Source organism: Pinus tabuliformis, chromosome 3_1, assembly GCF_031772625.1.
Source record: "Pinus tabuliformis cultivar Carrire ecotype Pingquan chromosome 3_1, CPIR1, whole genome shotgun sequence".
NCBI classification, from domain to species: Eukaryota; Viridiplantae; Streptophyta; class Pinopsida; order Pinales; family Pinaceae; genus Pinus; species Pinus tabuliformis.
The window spans coordinates 655,480,724-655,500,473 of NC_142301.1; the positions used below are offsets into that span (position 1 = coordinate 655,480,724).

General features: G+C 35.7%; 1 pseudogene; it reads left to right on the forward strand.

Annotated features, from left to right (window-relative positions):
- Window positions 1-19,386, forward strand: part of LOC149188778 (beta-ureidopropionase-like) — a 47,100-nt pseudogene extending 27,714 nt beyond the window's left edge.
- Window positions 19,387-19,750: the final 364 nt, after the last annotated feature.

The window sequence follows — 19,750 nt, forward strand, 5'->3', positions numbered from 1 at the left end:
ATGAAGAGTTAGAGAAGGAGAAAATTTAGGGACTTGTTCCCTACTACTGGAGGATCAATAATAAATAATAAGTCAACAAGATATTATGGAATTATGGCACAAATTGTGGAACTCCAATTATTGAGAAAATCTAGGAATGTGTTCCACTAATCAAGGGAGCAGATCCACCAATCAAGGGAGCAGATCCACTAATCAAGGGATTTTGGTGGGGAAAGATTCCTCCATCCACGGGGAATGATTCTTAATCATTTTTTATAAATACCAAGTCTAATTTTCCTCTAGGGAATGATTGAGAAAATCTAGGAATGTGTTCCCTGTCATTTAATGTGAATTCCTAGTATTGGGAACTAGATCCGCTAATCAAGGGATTTTGGTGGGGAAAGCTTCATCCATTCATGGGGAATGATTCCTAATCATTTTTTATAAGTACCAAGTCGAATTTTCCTCTAGGGAGAGATTTTAATTAGTGTTATTGTGGAGAGAGCTTGCGTTTTTGCGGCTCCATTGTATTTTGTTGCAAGGATGTAATTCTATTGATGAAAATAATGAATATTGGTGTCACGTTCAGCCTCATAATCTTGTTCTCCTCCATAGGTCTCTGATTTTCCTTGGGATTTTCCATCCCAGGAACCTCAGAGCCCTTCTATATCATTTTCTTTCCTTCTTTTCATTGCTTATTCACATGCATCTCTAGTTTTTAGTTCTTTATATTTCTGCATTTAGTATTAATGATTTCTTGTTGTAGGATTGAGGTAAATGGTTGATGTAAGTTATTTTGCAGGATCACAAACATTATTTCATCCTTGGAAAATCTTTGGAAGTTAATAGGAATCATTGAGTTTCTTGGATTAGTCTTCTTATTCCCAAATCTAGATTGTTGGACCTCCTTTTTAGCAAAGAACAGTAAATTTATGCTATTTTTTAGAGCATGCTAACGAGCTTCAATTGAATTGAATCCACTTGAATTATATCACAAAAACATTCTAGTTCATAAAAAAAAATTACCCCATTGCATTTGCAATTGATTTGGTTAGGAATTTTTTAGATTCACTAGCTCACTAGTTCTCGAATTTCTAGATTTCTGACTAGTATTGTTTTTTTTTTTTTGCATGGGTTAACAAAGGTCTTTTTGAGTGATTCCACTTGGAATACGGACCTAAGACATCCTATTTAATTAAAAAAATTCCCATCCAATTTGGACTTGATTTTCTTGGTCATTAAACCCTCACCAATTTCATCATTTCACAAGGAAACTTCTCCAAGATGTTTTAGCAAATCCATCCACCTCCCAGCTTTGGTTTTGAGTTCTAAGTGATCCTAGGAATTTTCTCACTCCATTCCACCCATATACCACCTTACCTAAGCCTTCCATCACCTCCAACACCTCACATTTTTCTCTTAGTTGTATCCTGTAGGTTCACTATAATTCCTATAGGATCATCCTATAGGTTTCTAGTACATCCTGTAGGTTTTCCTGAAATGGCCTGTTTTGAGGCCGAATTGATGGAAAACCTATAAGAAGTCACCAAAAGCCTCCAAATGGTCTCCCACACCATCCAACCATCTCCTAACCCTTCCATCCAACCTCCAACATCCTTAATTCACTTGCCACATCACCAAAATAAATTAGTTTGCATACTTGATTTTGCATGAAAAGACAAAAAGAAAAAAACAGATTTGTTTCAGTCCCTTTACTTGCACATTAGTGATGTTTGATGCTTCTTACTTACATGCTTAGATATTATCATTTGTTTCATGATAATTTAGCATTATTGCAAAGCATATTTTCTTGGTAGTTAATTAGGAAATGGTGTGATTTAGCATTGAATTTCCTTCTCTTTCCTTGTACTTTCTTTCTTGCAATAGGTTAAGGTTCCATTTCGAACATTTCATTTTCTACAATTAGTTTAGGATTTGACTTTAGTACATGCACTCCATTACATCATGACAGAAAAGGAAGGACACATTGTATGCCACACATATAGTGCTAACACCTCTTAAGTTTGTACGAACCCTGGGTTGATAATTAAAGTCGGCAGCCTTGGGAGTTGCAGCATTCTTGTTGCAATATCGAGGCTCATCAATCATTGCATGCTAAACAAATTTTTCTTAGTTCGTAGTTACTATCATCATCCCAAACATCTACTCATGTTGGTATTTTATTCTCTCACAGGAATTAATGCAATAAATGAGTAATTTCACAACCAAGTTGGAGGTTTTTTTATGACTACTAATGGTTTCAATCTTGACTAGTTCTCTCAAAATATGTACAAATATGACTTCTACTCCAACCTGAAAATCAGTGAGAATATAGGCCACAACAAGATATTTTGACAACAGGGATGAAAAACTTCTCCAAATAGCAAGCTCTACAACTAAGGGATTGATATCTTCAAATACCTCAATGAAAATTCAGAGCACTTGGGAGAAATTGGAATCATTCTAGTGGTTAAGTCATTCCATGTGGCCACAACTGTACTAAAATTGTGCCCAAAAACGAACCAAATCATGGCTTGAATTTTCCCGTCAAATAAATTTTCATTCCCAGTAAAGAGAACAAACAAGGATTTTGTACAATACATCAACAAGATTTGGGAGTAAGGTTATATATGTCATAAATTTATCAAAAATAATAATTCTAGGAATTTCTCAAGCCTGTGCAAATTGAATTGACATGCTTTGGAATAGATTCATCAAGAAAGTAATGCAGGGAATTTCAATACCTTTTCACAAACAGTTGCAAATTGAAAATCAAGAGTCATATGGTAAACTCAAATGAATTTATTCATAAGTAAAACATTTTTTTATTCAGAATAATGATAAACTTCCAGAGCAGAGACATAGTACTTATCTCATCAACACTATGATCCAAGAAATTGATTGAGTGTGAGTGATTTTCTACCCAACTGTATGAAGCTTTTTGTTGATGCCACTCGCTAGTCATTGATGAGACCACTAGGGTGAAGGGGAATATTTTTAAAAATACCACTCACTCCAACCCAAATGGTTCCAACATCAATCAAAAAATCTTTGCATAATTCTATTTCTAATCCTTCTTGTTATCCTAGTCACAACTTTGATTTTTCTACCTCATGCAACACAAGAAAATGCTCCCTTCTTTGTTTCTCAATCCCTTAGGAGTCCTCTTCCTATCAATGCTATTCAGTATGAGCATCATGATTCCAGTATAATGTCTTATTTTAGATTAAATTCGGGCAGAGTTTTGGCTTTTTGAAGATTTTATGGACAACAAGGTTCTACAAGTTATGGAGATGATCTTTCTCCACTCAACTTGGTCTTTCTTTCTACAAAACAATCTCTTTTTTATCTCTGTGATTCCCCTATCATATTGTTGTCTTTTTTTATTGTTATCTTTCATGAAGAATTATTTGAGCATTCTTGATAGAAGAGCAATAGATTGTCAAGAAGTTTTTGAAGATTCAAAAGTCCAAGGAAAAACAAACTTCTAGGAGTTAGAATTAAGATGCTCCTTTTTTTCGTGAAATGTTTGTTTTCCTTGATGTGGTTGAAGGTCGAGAACAAAGGTTTTGTTAAGTTTGTATTTTTTCAAATGCTACTAATAAAAATGATGATACCACTCTTATTATTTTGTTTTAATTAAGGGTTGCAACATTTATCTATTTGAGGCATAGTATGCTTGTTTTGACCACACACCGGTGAGTAAATATGTAATTGAATTAAGTGATTATATATGTGAACAAGTCTCTTGTCTAAATTATATGGTGTTAATTGTTGCTAGAGATATAGTGATGTTAATTCCAATCATTTATATTTGAATATGTTGAAGTGATTGTTACTATTTCTCTCTACATACAATTTACTCTTATCATTAATATGTACACACTTAATTGTTTGATAGTCGTTTTACTGCATGGTTCTAAATTTATTTCTTTATATAAATGAATAGTATGACACACACACACACACACACATATATATAATGAAAATATGCATTTGTAGAAAAATTAATGTGAATTTCTATATTAAGGCTCTTTCCCTGAAATTATTTATGTTCTCTTGATTTTACACCTTGCATTGCCAATGGAGTCATTCTATTAATTAAAATAAGTGGAGGAAGATCCATAATATCAGTAGAAACCTAAGTGCTCCACTTACTTGTATTGTTAACATCATGTCTCATTTTTGTTTTTTATTGCCCTCGAAGTAAGTACATGCTTGTAATTTCAATTTTATCACTATTTGTATATGGCATTGGTGTGGTGTTGTAACTTTTTGTGGTTGGAAAATAAAATTTTATTTGTCTATAATTATAGTTGTTAAGGTGACACATTACAATCCAATATAATAGAGTGTTTCATGTATCCTCTTAACACATCAGTTTCAAACCATGGGATAGAAACTTTTTCCCTAGATTTCTCATGCAACCCCGATGATTCTTAAAAACTAATTATTCATGGCTTGCCAATGAGAGCAAATATATATATATATATATATAGATATATATATATATATAGGTCATATTTTTCATGCTTTATAAATTTGTTAGTTAGTTGAACCTGGTCAGTTTCCCCGTTGATGCCATGGTTTCGGATAACGTCAAAGTCCTTTTATGCAAGTTGTATAGATTTGTGTATGATCTAACCTATGACAGCCTGTTGAAGAACCCTCATTCTCTAACTTGGAAGCTTGGACTGCACATTGAATAAATCACATTGAATTTGGCATATGTTGGAGTCATTCATCACCTGGTCCACAAGAATCTGATGTGTTCAACTCTTTATGCTGAAAATTTCACTTTTCTATGTTCCCTAGAACTGATATTTTATTTGTTTATGGCCTTACATTCTCATAGACCATTTCCTAGCATCTCCAGATTTAGAGCCATATTTTGGTGGGTTGAATATGGTCGCTATGTAGCTTCAAGCTATGATGATAAGTGATTCTTATCCATGAGAAGAAACTTGGTTCTCCCACTACAAATTTTGGTAGTGGAGAACCTCCATATGTTGAGAATTTGAAAGTTGCGAGGACTTTGTGAGGCCATACTACATATGTGTTCTACTTGATCTATTATATGGTTTAACATTCCATAAGTTAATGGTGTACCTCCTTTCATATGATTTAAAAATTTGTATGTATGTAATTTTTAGATGGTTAATTCTCTAATTCTTAATCATTAATGTACAATAGATGGCATTTTTCACTTCAAAATAATCTAGTATTTATTTGCAAGTAGTACAAACATGCATGTTTCATACATATTAGCTTTTATTTGGGGCTACTTTATATTAATAATTTGACTTCAGATTTTCCATTGGTTTTTTCTTTCATGTAGTGTAAAAGGGAAGGCTTCCTTCAAAATATTAAAGGGGAGGAAGGTGAAGGATGCAACATATATGGATCTCTTGAGGTGAGCAAAGTAGCTGGGAACTTTTATTTTGTACCAGGCAAAAGTTTCCAACATTGAAATATACATGTTCATGATCTCTTGGAATTTCAAAAGGAAACTTTGAATGTAAGTAGCTTATGTTGAGTTCTCCTTTCTTTTATTCTTCTCTTTTCACAAAGTTTTTTTTTAAGCTGTGGTTCACGGTCACTGAGTGGCCGCTACATCCACGAGAAAATATCGGGGCAGATCCACCCGAAGGGATCTACCCATCAGCCAATCTTAACAGGCCTAACCCTAAGGGCGTCGAGGAGATTTGACCCCGTGACCTCCCAAACTGGGAAAGTGCTTTAGCAACGGGAACTCGACCATTTGAGCTATCCCTTGGGGCTTTCTCTTTTCACAAAGTTATATTAGCTTTTGTTTCTAATTAAGAGTTTATAGCTTTATTTTGTGATCTTTACTTCCTAGTCGGGGATTAGTCCTATATTTGCAACATGTTGAAATGAGCATCATTTTTTATGCATGTAATTTACTACTAAAGAATGCTTATGTAGAAAGAAAAGGAATTGTGATTTTCAGGTCAGTCATAAGATACATAAATTGAGTTTTGGAGCACATTTTCCTAGATTTGTTAATCCTCTTGATGGGTAAGTTGGTGACTAGTATTACAATGAAACAAAATTATTTAATAATCAATATGGCATGTTTTTGGAGAAGATTCTAAATAAAGAAACTAGATTCAATTGAATGATTATCATTTCATTTGATGGTTCTGTTGCAGCGTTGAAAACAAAAAACAAACTTCAACTGGTATGTACTAGTATTTTCTAAAGGTGGGAATTTTGTGCTCAGTGACACATTTCTTCTGTTTCCTAAATCATTTGTGAATAATTTTTGTATCTATAATGTTGCAAACCTTATATAGGATTTCCCATGAAAGAGAAAAAATATTGTTTAGTTCATATATTATTTACTTGTTTTAGGTTGTCCCCACTATCTACACTGACATAAGAGGACATAAGATCCTATCAAATCAGGTTAGTATGAAAATAAAAGAATCAAATGCTTCATATATGTACTTTGTTGTAGAAGATGATTATAATTGTAAATTTGTTCTGGTTGTATGTAGTTCTCAGTGACTTAACACTTCAAGGCTACAGAAATTGGATTGAATCACTCCCCCCTGGAGTTTTTTTCTTTTATGACCTTTCTCCAATAAAGGCTAGTGAAAAATGAGTGTTAATCTACATGGCTTGTATTACAAAGCTTGTCATCTTGTGCACTTATTCCTGAAAAATTTTCACTAAATTGGTATTGAGAAAGGAAATAATAAAACTATTTTGGTTTCTTAAGGGTGAATATCAGAATTGTTTTGGTTTCCGGTATCATATATATGTCATTTAATTGTATTTGATTTGATCATGATAATTTCTTAGTCTAACCTTAAATTTACAAGTGCAATTCACAGAACGGAGGACATCATTTTTGCATTTCCTAACAAATGTTTGTGCTATTGTTGGAGGTATGTGATCTTTTTTTGCAAATGATATAGTGAATATACTTGTACATTTATGATAATTTATTATTTACTATATAAGCTTATTGATTTCTATCATGAATACATTTATCTACTCTTTGTTGTTAAGGTAGGAGGAGAATACCAATGTTTCAAATACAATTGTTGCTTCTAGCAATTATTGGTGGATTGAGATGTGTTGTTACTGGGGAGATTATTTTTCCTCTATTGTTTTCCTGAATAAAACATGTTGAATTAAATGTTTAAAAGTGCCTATTTTACTTCTGTACAATAGTAACATGTATTAACATAAACTAGTTGATGACACACTAAATTTCAGTGATTCAAAACACGAGTATCAATGCAACTTTTATTGAGGATTTAACACATGGTTCTTCATATTTCTCATCCTTTTGTTGCATATTGTTCATCAGGGATTTTCATGGTTTTTGGTATATAGATACCTTTATTTACCATGGTAATCATGCTATCAAGAAGAAAATTAAAATTGGAAATTTAAGTTGAATGAAGATTGCCCGCTTGAATTGATGGCAAGTTGCAACTCTGAAGTGGACATATTTTTGGTTCATTTGTCTAGGAAACTCATTGTTTGGTGGCATTTCCAAGATGCAAAAGTATTGATATTGTAGTGTGTGAGGTGACAAGTTTTCATGTGATGCCTCAAAAGAGGCTGGGAAAATGCCCATTGGTGAATTTGTAAGATAGTTGGGTCTTCATTTGTCCACCTTTCACTAAAAACTAATTTTGCAATTTCATGGGATCCAATTGGTTCTTTTCTTGCAAGCCAATCAGATGAAAAAAGTTTCATTATTTGGTGCACAAGTGATCGGAGTCTAGAACACAAAACTGAAGGTCATTGTGGGAAATCTATCAGGCCTTGAATCAGTTACATTTTTTAGTAACACTGCATATGAAAATGAAAATTATTGTTGCATTGATTCTATTGTTTGTTAAAATTGTAGGTAGATTAAACATTTTTTAGGCGCCTTGGATGGTCACCTTGTGGGAATTTTATTATGACAACACATGGATTTCAAAATCCAAGCCATTCTACACTAGTATTAGAAAGGGGAAATTGGTTCGCCACTTTTTGATTTTTTGGGCCATAATTCTCTTGTTGTTGTTGTGAAGTTCAATAATTTTATGTTTCACAAACATGAACTCAATGGGTCAAGGTTAGTGGGCCAAGAACAAGTTGACACCAATGGATGTGCTAATGGTGCTGTGAAATTGATTGATCATACTAGTGATTGAGTGAATGAAGTTCTTACCATTTGACTATTTCAATCTCATCAAATAAACCTTGGGCACAGGATTTCCATGTTAATCCAAATATTTTGACAAATAAAATAATATTTAACACCTTCTTTAAGGACCATAATCCCATATGGACGATAACTAATTCCTTTAATTCCTCCACATAGTATAAGGTCAATAACTAATTCATTTAAAACATTCTAACAATTAGCATTTATTAACAAAAGTTCTTTGACCATACTTAAATGGTTATTCAACAAGTGTATGCAATGTTTTGTGAAAACGCATTCATCTATGGAGTGAGTTCCCAACACTCTCCTTGGACCGATACAAGTCCCAACAACCTTTACATCGAAGCATAATGAATTTGGTCAAGACAAAATACCAATCAACATGATCCAGGTTGACATCAAGGAAAACACATGAGGCCATAATTCCAACATATATTGCTTCAGTTGATCATTCTCCTTCTCCAACTATTTCCTCATTGGGACCACTTCACCTTCCAAATCTACAATTCAAACTTCTTTCTCCTTTTGTTGATTGGTCAATACATCCTCTACTCTTTGGTATCCTATTACTAAATCTTTAGGTTAAGGATCTCCTCTCTAAGAGCATTCTCCTTTTAGCCAAAGATGTGAAAAATATTTTCATGGTCCCTACATGTAGTTGTTAGCGTACTCACTTCCATAGATAATTTTTTAATTACATTCATATTATACCTTAAGGAGAATGTAATTATTCTCTTCTTCACTATGCAAATAATCAGATCTGTCAAAGTCATAACTCAAAAATAATTCATCCATATTTTTCCTTCAAATATTATCTCTTCTAGCACAACTAGTTTGGTTGAGGCTTCATCTTTTGATTTATCTTTATGATATGCTACAGCATTCGTACTACGGGGGTTTATTTCTTTTAGTTGAGTCTCTTCCTTCCTTGGTCCCTTCTTCTTCCCTTTATTTTTTGTTGGTCTTCTCTAATTCGCCCCTGTTGGTGCTACTATAACCACTAAATATGATCTCCAATATGTCCCAAATCTCTTTAGCATATTTCAGATCTGTTAACCTCTTCATATCTATATTGTGAATATTTTCATAAATTATGCATCTTTTTGAAGCATCCTTTTTCATCACCTTTGTTGCACTGTATTTCTCTCCACATCCTTCATAAAAAAAACTTCCAAATATCAGATTCATGAGATAATAATAAATATTTCAACTTTTCTTGCCATACCTTGAACTTTGTTGTTGTGAGCAGAGACACTGCTTAAGGATTCCTCCTTAAAAAAAAAAAATACCACTCTGCCCCTTTTCTGATACCACTTGTTAGAAACCTTAAACACTACTAAGAGGGGAGGGGGGATTAATAGTGTGATTTATAACAATTTTATACCAATTTTTACTTTTCTTTTCACAATCATTGATTCATGCATAAATTAACCAACAACACATCACAATGTATTAGCAAAAAATAACATATGTATAACCACAATAATGTGAGAAACAATACTAATGAGCATATAACCATGATATCAAAAATGCATAAACCATAAACCATCAAAACACATAACAACACCACATCAATAATCACATCAAACAAGGACACCAAATGTAAGGTGGAATCCACAAGGGCAAAAACCATTGTCGGAAAATAACCTCCATCTTCATCTTTATATTAAGCTTGAAGCTTGAACCTTATTAATTTCTTTTGGAGGTAACTCTGCAATTATTTTTGACATCTTATTCCTTCCAAATCTATTCTTTAATAAATATTTGTAGAAGTTTTTGTGCTCGTCTTGAAATGTAATTTAAGGTAAACATAATTTGTTTACTTTCAGGGTTATTTCTGTAACATTCCAGTACTTAACCCAAAATGGTTTTTTCTCATTACAGGGTTTCCTCCTAGGTTTATTTACTAGTTGATGATGGTCATCGGCTAAACAGGTTTCCCTTGTCTCACACATGCTATTCCTCAAGTAAAATCCTATTTTTATTTTACATTCATTTTCTAGTTCCATTGCCAACATTTGATTAATAGTAGAAAATAACTGGCATGGCTTCTTTTTGTTTATGTTAGTAGGAGCATAGTTAGAGGTATTGAAAGAGGAAACCCTCAAGGGTTTTGTAACCCTTGCTTGCATTTTCTTGTATTTTACTATACAACTTCTCTTTCAGAAATTTTCTATGAATTCATATTTATATTTTAGAAAGTTTTAATAACCATCATCCCTCTATATTTATTGTCTCAAGTTATTCGTTTTGTTTTTAAAATAATAAAACTTTCTGAGTGGCCCCTTTTCAGTTATAACTTCTTTGTTAAATATGGGTAATATTATTTCAAATACTTTGGATTTTAGTTTCTAGTTTGAGGTCGCTCTTCGACCCTTCTTACTGATTACAAGATTCACCTCTTGTATGTGACTAAAATATTTACAGAATCTTATTAGCATAAGGGATTTGGCATCAATATTATCATTTTCATTTTTCATATTAGTTCCCATTCATTTGTAACTATATAAGCTTATACAATTGTTCTTTTCGTAATTTTTACATTATAATTTTTAATTATTTAACACTGCTAAAAATATGTCCACGTTCTAAATACAGTGGTTGATCATTACTTCCATGGTGCAAGTAGAAGATACACTTGAACCTTTATAACTTACTCTTAGGTAGTTTTATTCTTACTCTATTTTCTTTTATTCTCTCAATCCTTAAACTCCTCTTTGTGTTTCCTATGTAATTCTTAATATTGTGCACGCATTCTATTTGTGATTTTTTTTACAGATACAGGTACAAATTCAACCATAGCATATTCATATAGATATTTTTAAGTTTGAAAAAATTCTAGTTCAACTTACCCATCTCATTTTCCAGGTCAAAGATCCCCAACTCTTGGTCCCTTCTTATGCATGGATGAGATTTCTCTATTTGAAGACCAAACTCTAAATTATTTATTCCTGGAATTGTGTATTATATATTTTCTTCAATTCCTTACATGGCATGTAGTTTCTTCGAGACTAATATTTTTATAACAGGCATGAACCACTTTTGTATTAAAATGTTGTTTCCCCAGTGAACTCTCTCTCTCTCTCTCTCTCTCTCTATTCCATATCATTCTACTGAGGTCGTAAATAGCTCTTTTATGTACATTTATTTTTTATATCTCATTTTTTTATAATGATAAATCAAGGATTATAATACTAAGTGTTACAAGCCATTTTTTCGCATCTGGTCAATATGATTGCAAACTGGATCATTCAACATCCTTGAACATTTTGTCATCATCTTTTCACAAAGCCATAAGCATCACTTCTCCAAAAAGCATGAGGTTTTGGAACAAATTGCTCAAAAACATTGTTTTAAGCCTCAGTGCACATTACCTACTTGGTCACCTGCGTTCAACGCATGTTGTATGCTTGCTCACCAATGCTGGTCAGCAAATATTGCTCCCTTTTGTAGGTGCACTGATTCTAGAAATTCAGGAAAATAAAAAAATATCTCTGAAGCTTCTTTTTCCAGAAACTTCCAAGGTACTTTTAACTATTTACTGCAGATAGGGAGCTTGAATTCCTATCTAATCCTATCTTACCTTATCTCTTATCCCTTGAGCTCATCCTCCCATCATATGTGGATCTCAATCCCCATAATAGTAAATCCTAAACTACCACATTCATCCTATAAATTTAGTGCCTCCCATAAGGTCTGGGTTGGATTTTGGAGATTCTTAGTGCCCTTATGTTGTTTCTTTGAACCTAAAAGAGTCATCATATTCATGCATTAGGGTTGATGTTGAGGTGTTATTTGTGAAAAGGAAGGACAAATCAACTTGGGGAGACATCTACAAAGTCATCTACTAGTTATGGTTGTAAACTCTCTCCTGTATTTTTTAATACAAAGAGTATATTGTTTCCCTATATTTGTTGTGTTATGTTTTCACTCATGTATTTCAGTGCCATGTTGATTCAGTGAATAGGTATTTTAGATTATGCTACATAGATGTTGTGGATCCTTTTCTTATTTTAGTCATCTGTTCAGGTTCTAATTATAGCACTTGGAGCTAGAATTGGAGCTTACAAGCGAGGAGGAAAGAAAGGCTTGCTACAGATTCCAAGTAGGATCCTTTCCCATACTCTAATTTCTCCAAAGAAAACTTCATACTTTTTTCTTTTGTTGTTCTAGATTAGACCACTAGATCTAAGGAATTCACCTTTGTTCGCAATCATGAAAATTTCGCATAACAAATTGGTGACCATACTGGGGAACGATTCTTCCCTTAGTGGTTTCCTTGACCTTAACATTTCTTTCGCCTCTTAAAGCAATCTTTATTGACTCACTCAAACATTTATTGACCTTAGGAAAACACATTTTTGAGATTGAATTGCTTTTTTATGCCGTGCTTTGGCCAAAATAACCCCAGTGCATTCCATGATCTGTGGATAGAGCACTTCAACACACTTCTTCCTTCTTTGCACCTGCTCTACAGTGCACTAGTGTCTGTTCTACACCTATGCTTATTCCTATAAAATGCGAAAATTTGTATTCCTCTGCCTTTATATCTGATTTTCTTTGGTCCAACAAATTTTCTTGGTGTCTCTGAGTGTGTCCCTTCTGAAAATCCTTCATTATGTTTTGTTTTGGTTTTGTTAGCATTTGATAAGAATTTATTTGGATGAATGTGGTAAACCTTATGAATGTGGTATATTTTGGAAGTCCCCACTATGTTGCTATCCCACCATAGGTAACTGAGTTGGCCACCTTGCACATTGTGATACACTAAACACAACATTCAGGGATATTTCCTACCCATATGTAAAGTCTTGTTTCACCAAGGTGGTATATTGAAGTTCACGGTGACTTGGTAAACCCTTTTTCCTAGTTACCCTTTTTTATTTATTTTTGTTTTTAATTTCTAAAATTTATTAACCATCATGGAAGAAGAACCCCAAAAATCTCGTTGTTCATGTAGGATGCAAATATTGTCTCCTCTCCCTCCAGAGGAAACTCTTATTTGTTGAAAGAACAAAAATACGCAAACTACCGAATCTAATACTATAGAAGTTACCCCTTCTAGACCTACATCCTAAATTTACCAACCAAAATCATCTCTTCCTTTGAGTACTGAAATCAAGGTCAGTTTTATACTAGCTGGTGAGTCCAACATGGTCAAAATAGAAGAAACATAAACTTGATTACCTAAGGTTATTGAACTTGAGTTTCTTGACTTAGACATGTTGCAACCTGCGGTTATACAACCTGAGGAACCTTAATTAAATACACTTGTTAATTTAGGCTCTTCCTCTTCTCTTCATCTATCTTTGACCCAACCATAATCTATATATCTTGGACCCGATGGTGAAAAAATTCCACCTGGTCTTCTGAGTATTAAGGAAATTCAGCAAGAAGAGTCTTGACCTTCTTCTCATGTTCATTTAAGAGGGATTAATCTCTATCAATTCCCTCCTCATCATACTTTGATACAAGCTCCTTTGTCTGATTCTCCTCTTTTCAACTCGCCTTTGAGTTTCCCTTGACAATCCTCTTTAGGAAATTTAACCATGAATGAGTCCACTATGGTTTCTTAGCCTGCATCTACCACTGTGAGTGAGATAACCAATGTTGCATCTACTTCCATGTTTGCAACATCACCAAAAACACATTTGTATGGTGATCCGTCTATTCCACTTGGTTACCAATAATTATCGGGTACCTTTTCTGGTGTAGCATCTAGTCCATGGACTTCTCCTATGTCATCCTCTTTTGGAATTCCATCTGGTAATTCTTTGATGAGCGCCACACAATCTACTCCTCCTCCATCCCAAACTTTAGTGGAGCATAAATATGGTCTGTATGTCAGTGGATATGGATATCTACAACAACCTACTCCACCATACACTGGGTAAAATCCTCTAGGATGGTTGTTGGGATAGGGTCCCTAGGGTCAGTTTTGGGGTTAGTTAACCCAATTTTTGTAAAAGTTTTGTAAAATATGTAAATTCTCTGCGAAATGTGGATGCGGAGCATGTAGCTAGATAGAAGTCAAAGGTATTTTAGCCCCTTGTTTGGAGTAAACAGGTCAGTTTTGAGACTCACCCATGGTCCGCGGACCATGGTATTGTATTGAAGAAATCTATATATAGTTGAGTCATAGTGAGTCTAAGAGGTAACCAATGGTAGTGAGGAATAAGTAAGTAAAGATAGAGATTGTTTTGGGCAAGTGTTAAGGTAGGAAGGCTCTTCTTCTTGTACTTAGGTGAAAGGGGAAGGCTCCTACAACTGTGTGTAGGAGCCCTTGGTAAGTCCGCAGCTGAGTGATCGAACCCCTGTAGCTGAGTGTGCAAGGTAAGGAAGTATGTAATCTGAATGTTGAAGCTTAATAAAGACTGATTTTGAAGAAATATTGTGCATCTGAGTATTATTGTCAATTCTGTTTTTGTTATGATTTGTAGCTCTATAGTATGTTTTATGTGGAAAAATGTATAAATGTTGCGTGAATATAATGAATTTGTCATATTTATGCATGTCTTAAGTAATTATCAGTGTTTGTGAAGTTAAGGGTTAATTTTTGGGTGATTTCTAATGAATCGAGTAGATCTACGTGAAGGCAGATATAGGGTTATTAATTAGTGCACGAAAGTAGATAGATTTCTTCCTCAGAGTCTATAAAGACTGATTGCAGACCTTCACGAAGTTCTAGAAGCCGCTTTACTCAAGCTACAGTATCAATCCATATAAAGATATAGATTTGCGCGAAGTCAGATCTAAGCTATAAGAGCTTAAGACGGCTTATAACACTGCCTCTAGATGCAAAAACCTAGTTCTAGCATCCCCTAATACTGCTTCGAGTGAGACTATAGCCTGCGCTATGCAAGTTGCTACTGCAAGGGCCAGCAGTTATGGTTTTGTTGGTTCACGCAAACAACTCTGAACCTGGGTCAGGCCCCCTTAAGCCAAAAAATAGTTTTATTGTTGGGACCAGTATCTATCTAAGAGATATGTGATAAGTGGTTCCCTACAAAGAAAGAAATTGACAATTGGATTGATCGAAACATGCACGTGTTCGCGGCTCAAGAGAATACGAGCCATAAATTTTCCAAGGAGCAGTGGTTGTATATATTTTTATACACAAACGAGACCGGCACGTTCTTTTGTTCCTTCACTGAGGAACTACACAAGTGGTTGTCTAAATTGGTTGATAGTCAAGGGACATGGAGGCTTAATGGTCCTATAGTGTGGACCCCTGAGTTGGTGTGACGTCTGGAAGCATCAGAAAGAAATATCACGTTGGCTATGGATAACTAGATTGATCGCACATTGGGAAGCTTTCTGACTTATTTTTCGATTCACAGGAATATTAGTTATAGCGAAGCAGAACGAAGGCCCTTTAAAGGACCGTGAGGTAAGTATCTGAAATCATTAAAGACCATGATTAAAATCTGTTATGTGAAAAGAGGGTTATGCAGTTACCTTGATTCTTTAGAAGAAATGGAGGATCCAACCCAGAATATTGTCTACTCATTGAACCCTCTTCAAGCAACAATGAAGGGACGGTGCTGACTACGCCACAAAGTGTAGTTCAGTGAATCATGTAGGGTATTCCAAGAATATCTCATCCATCCAATCCACCTCCACCTCTGCCTCATACACCTACGCCTTCACCCCCTCCACTTCCATTTCCACCATTCAACATGGTGAACATGATGAAGATGTTGATTTTTAAAGGAACAGGGAGAGAAGATCTAGAACAGTTTTTGTTTGTCGTAGGAGCTGTTTGGATAGCATAGCATATTACGGATGACAATATTAAGAAAGAACAGTTGGTTATAGCCTTACAGGATCATGCATTAACATGGTATATCAAGTATTGCACTGATAACCCCAATGCGATGTTGGCAGATACCAACTAGCTTTGAATAAGGAGTTCAATAAGCCTAAGTCAGAGGTGCAGTTAGTAATTGAATATAATGAAATCTGACAGAAGATAGATGATACACCTTAGGATTTTGATCAGAGGTTGAAGTGCTTAATCAGGAAATCCATATGATAATCTCAGATTCCCAGCTTCGCGACTAGTTTATAGCATTGCTCTTGCCACATTTAAGAATACCTTTATCACAGCAGAAGATAGAAACACAAGGGGAAGCCTTGGAGATCACAATGAGGCTAGATGCCTCACCTATCCATGATATGAACCTTGGAGTGCAACAAATTCTTTCACAGCTGGAAAGCCTACACTTGGGGTTGCAAAGCCTAAATAAGGGAAAGGAAGCTCAGTCATAGGTGCGTGTTGAGGTATGGTGTCTAAAGTGTAAGAGCCACAGACATGATAAGGATCATTGTCCACTCTATAATAACTATATTACAGGGGAGGGCCTGTTCCCCTGAAAGCAGAGAATAATTTTGGGAAGAGCATGGGAGCTGCGCTATCTGTCAGGTTACAGGACAACATGCTACTGATAAATTCCATTTATTGCAAAAGTTTATATAGACCCCTCATAAGTTGTTTTACTATTTCTGTAAATCTGTAGGACATGATGAATGCCACTGTAGGAGTTATGAGTTGATGATGGATAAAACCCCTACCTACATGATGTAGGAAGAGAACCAGCCTCAGGATAGGAGCAGCACATGGAGGATTCCAAAGGTCAAGGATGAGGAAGAGGCATTGGACCAGGTCGAGGGCATGGGCAGGTAATCTGCTATAACTCTGGTGAACCAGGGCACTTCGCGCAAGATTGTACAAATCCCAAACATCCATCATGTCAGTATTTCCAATAGTTTGATCATGTCATATAGGAATGTCCAGTACTTATGGAAAAGATGCAAGAAAAGAAGGTGCAGACCCAACAACCTACATAGAACATTCAGATGATGAGGGTTGAGCCCCGTGAAGAATATCAGAGCATAAATATTGTGTTGAGGAGTTGTATGACAACTGGTGTAGATAAAGGTAAGCAGCCTGAGGAAGACGGATGGGTGTGAAAGGCTGCTAAGAAGGAAGTAGACTTTGATCTTAGTCATGCTAAAGAGAACTTCATGGAAGCAAAGAAGAACTTTGTTGAGGCCTCCACCTCAGGGAGTCAGGAGAAAATTCCAGAAACTAGTACGACACAAGAAGTAGATCCTTCAATACTCACTACTTTCCTAGAGACTTGTATGAATTTACTGTGCGATCTGAAAGTAGTAGAAGGATTGCATGAGTTAATAGACAAGTGTGCAAATAAAGAAAAGACTCCCGCTGAACAATGCACAATAAGAAAGATTGGTAAGCATAAAACATGAATGAGGCGCGAGATGAGGCTAACTACACAAATAGGTGAATATGAAATGGACCAGGTAATCTTGGATCTAGGGTCTGATGTGAATTTCTTGCCTAAGTAGATGTGGGAAAGGATGGGGAGACCTATGTCGTAGTGGTCTCCTATTCAGTTGCGCATGGCAAATCAATAGAGGATTATTCCAATGGGGAGCTTATATGGTGTAATGGTGGACATTGAGGGAGCGAGCGCGCTGGCTGACTTTGAGGTCATTAAAATAGTGGATGATAGTAACCCATACCCTGTGCTACTATGGATTGACTGGGCTATTGATATGAATGGGGTAATCAACTTGAAGAAGTGGAAGATGACATTTGAGAGGAAGTCGCTCAGGGTTGTAGTGCCACTAGACCTTGCAGAAGGAGCGCATTATACTGAACCTGTCTGCAACTACGTAGAAAGTGATGATGATCTGGATCAGATATACAAGATAGCAGTGCGAGATGAGGATTGTATCAATCCTATGGTCGATGTATGAATTACGTGGAAAAGGGATAACTCCTGCACCTCAGATTCAGATGAAGAGCTTGAACACTGGCAGAATTGGTTACATGAAGTATCTACGCTCCGCTACAATATGATGACCAAATCACTAAGGTGTGTCTCAACTGAGGTAAGAAACCTTCTTCATTATGATGGTTTAACTGATTTGGAACTATTTTTGGATGAATTTGAAAGGGAAGTACCAGAAGAGAATCGATTCTAGGCACTGAAATTGGCGTTGCACGCTACGCCTGCCCATTGGTGGGGTATGCACAAGGAGAACTTTGTCGGATGGAAAGAATACAAGAGAATGATGAAGTTAAGATTTGGGAATGCTAATACTAGAATGACAGAAAAATACAGTGGGAAGGATTATCCATGCAATCATTTGGCACGATGGACTAAGGTATGGGGAAAAAAACCACAAACAGAATGGGTGCATTTTTTTTGTCATACATTAGATACCATCCCAATGAACTGGTATCTAGAAACAAAGCTTCACCATGGCATGGCTGAATGGAACATTTTAAGGGAAATTTTTCTATTAACTTTCAGATTTGAGAATGGGTTTGAGAGTATTGATAAGGTGCTATAGGAGATAAAATCCATTATATTCAAAACACCAAAGGAACCAGTAGAATGGACTCAGCTAGATTGGAGTACACAGTTGCGCCATGTGCTGGAATGTTATAATGTGACTACTGAGTAGAAGAAGAAGGAAGTTGTTGTGAAGGAAATTGTGGAGAAAGAGTGTGTTGTAAAAGAACAAGCTGAGAAAGAACGCCTATACATAGAACAATTCGAAGAATCGGCTTCGCAACACATAGATGCACATGAAATTTTTGGACGTGACGGAGGCGGTGGAGAGGAGTAGATCAATCCCTTCACCTTGGAGAGGCATGAAAAGGAGTAGACTATTGGGAAATGCAAAAAGAATAAGTCAGATAAGTAGACGTGCATCGACCCGATGGTCCTTACAGAAGGGGATCTCAATGAGATTAGCGATAAGGTCCACGATACCGCAACAGATTTGTTGCAACAGTCCAAGCAACAGTATATGCAGACACTTGGGAGTATCCAGAAGGATCTGCAAGAGTTGTAGATATAGAGTTGTGGATTCAAGTGAGGGTTAAGCAAGCAAGTAGGGTGCAAGCGAACCTGGTGCAAGGAAGCGGAACAGTAGCAGAATTGGAATGGACTCTAGACCTCAGAGTGATACCTTTACCAGAAGGGTTTGTTCGCGCGGAGTCAGAGGAGGACCACACTATGTTAGGTACAGTGAATGACATGGGAGTCAACTTGGTTGCACTTCCACTTCAGACCCTCCATGCTTTGCATCAGGGGGTTTCAGACGAGATAAGGATTAGGGAGCAACGCGCCCTCACAATCATCAGTGAGTTCAAGGTGAATAATGAGTAGAGGTTCATGGAGAAAGATAAAGTGATGAAATAAAAGGAAGAGCTATAGACATGAAGTCAGAGCCTGGAAACATCCATAGAGTAGGCCTGCAAGATAGTTCTAGAATTGAACATCCGGGAGGATTCCGCAGCTTCAACAAAAGTGAGAAAATTGGTTGTTGTGGTTCACGTGTCAAAGGATGAGATCGGCAGGGTTACTTTTGATTTTCAAATGAAGATATCAGAATAACAACTGAATTTGCAGCCAAATACTCTACCAGAGGTTTGGGAGCAATGCGGAGCAGCAATCAAAGAGAATATGAACACATTGGATACATAAGTTACCGACTGTACAACAATGTTTGATCAATCAATGGAGTTATGGA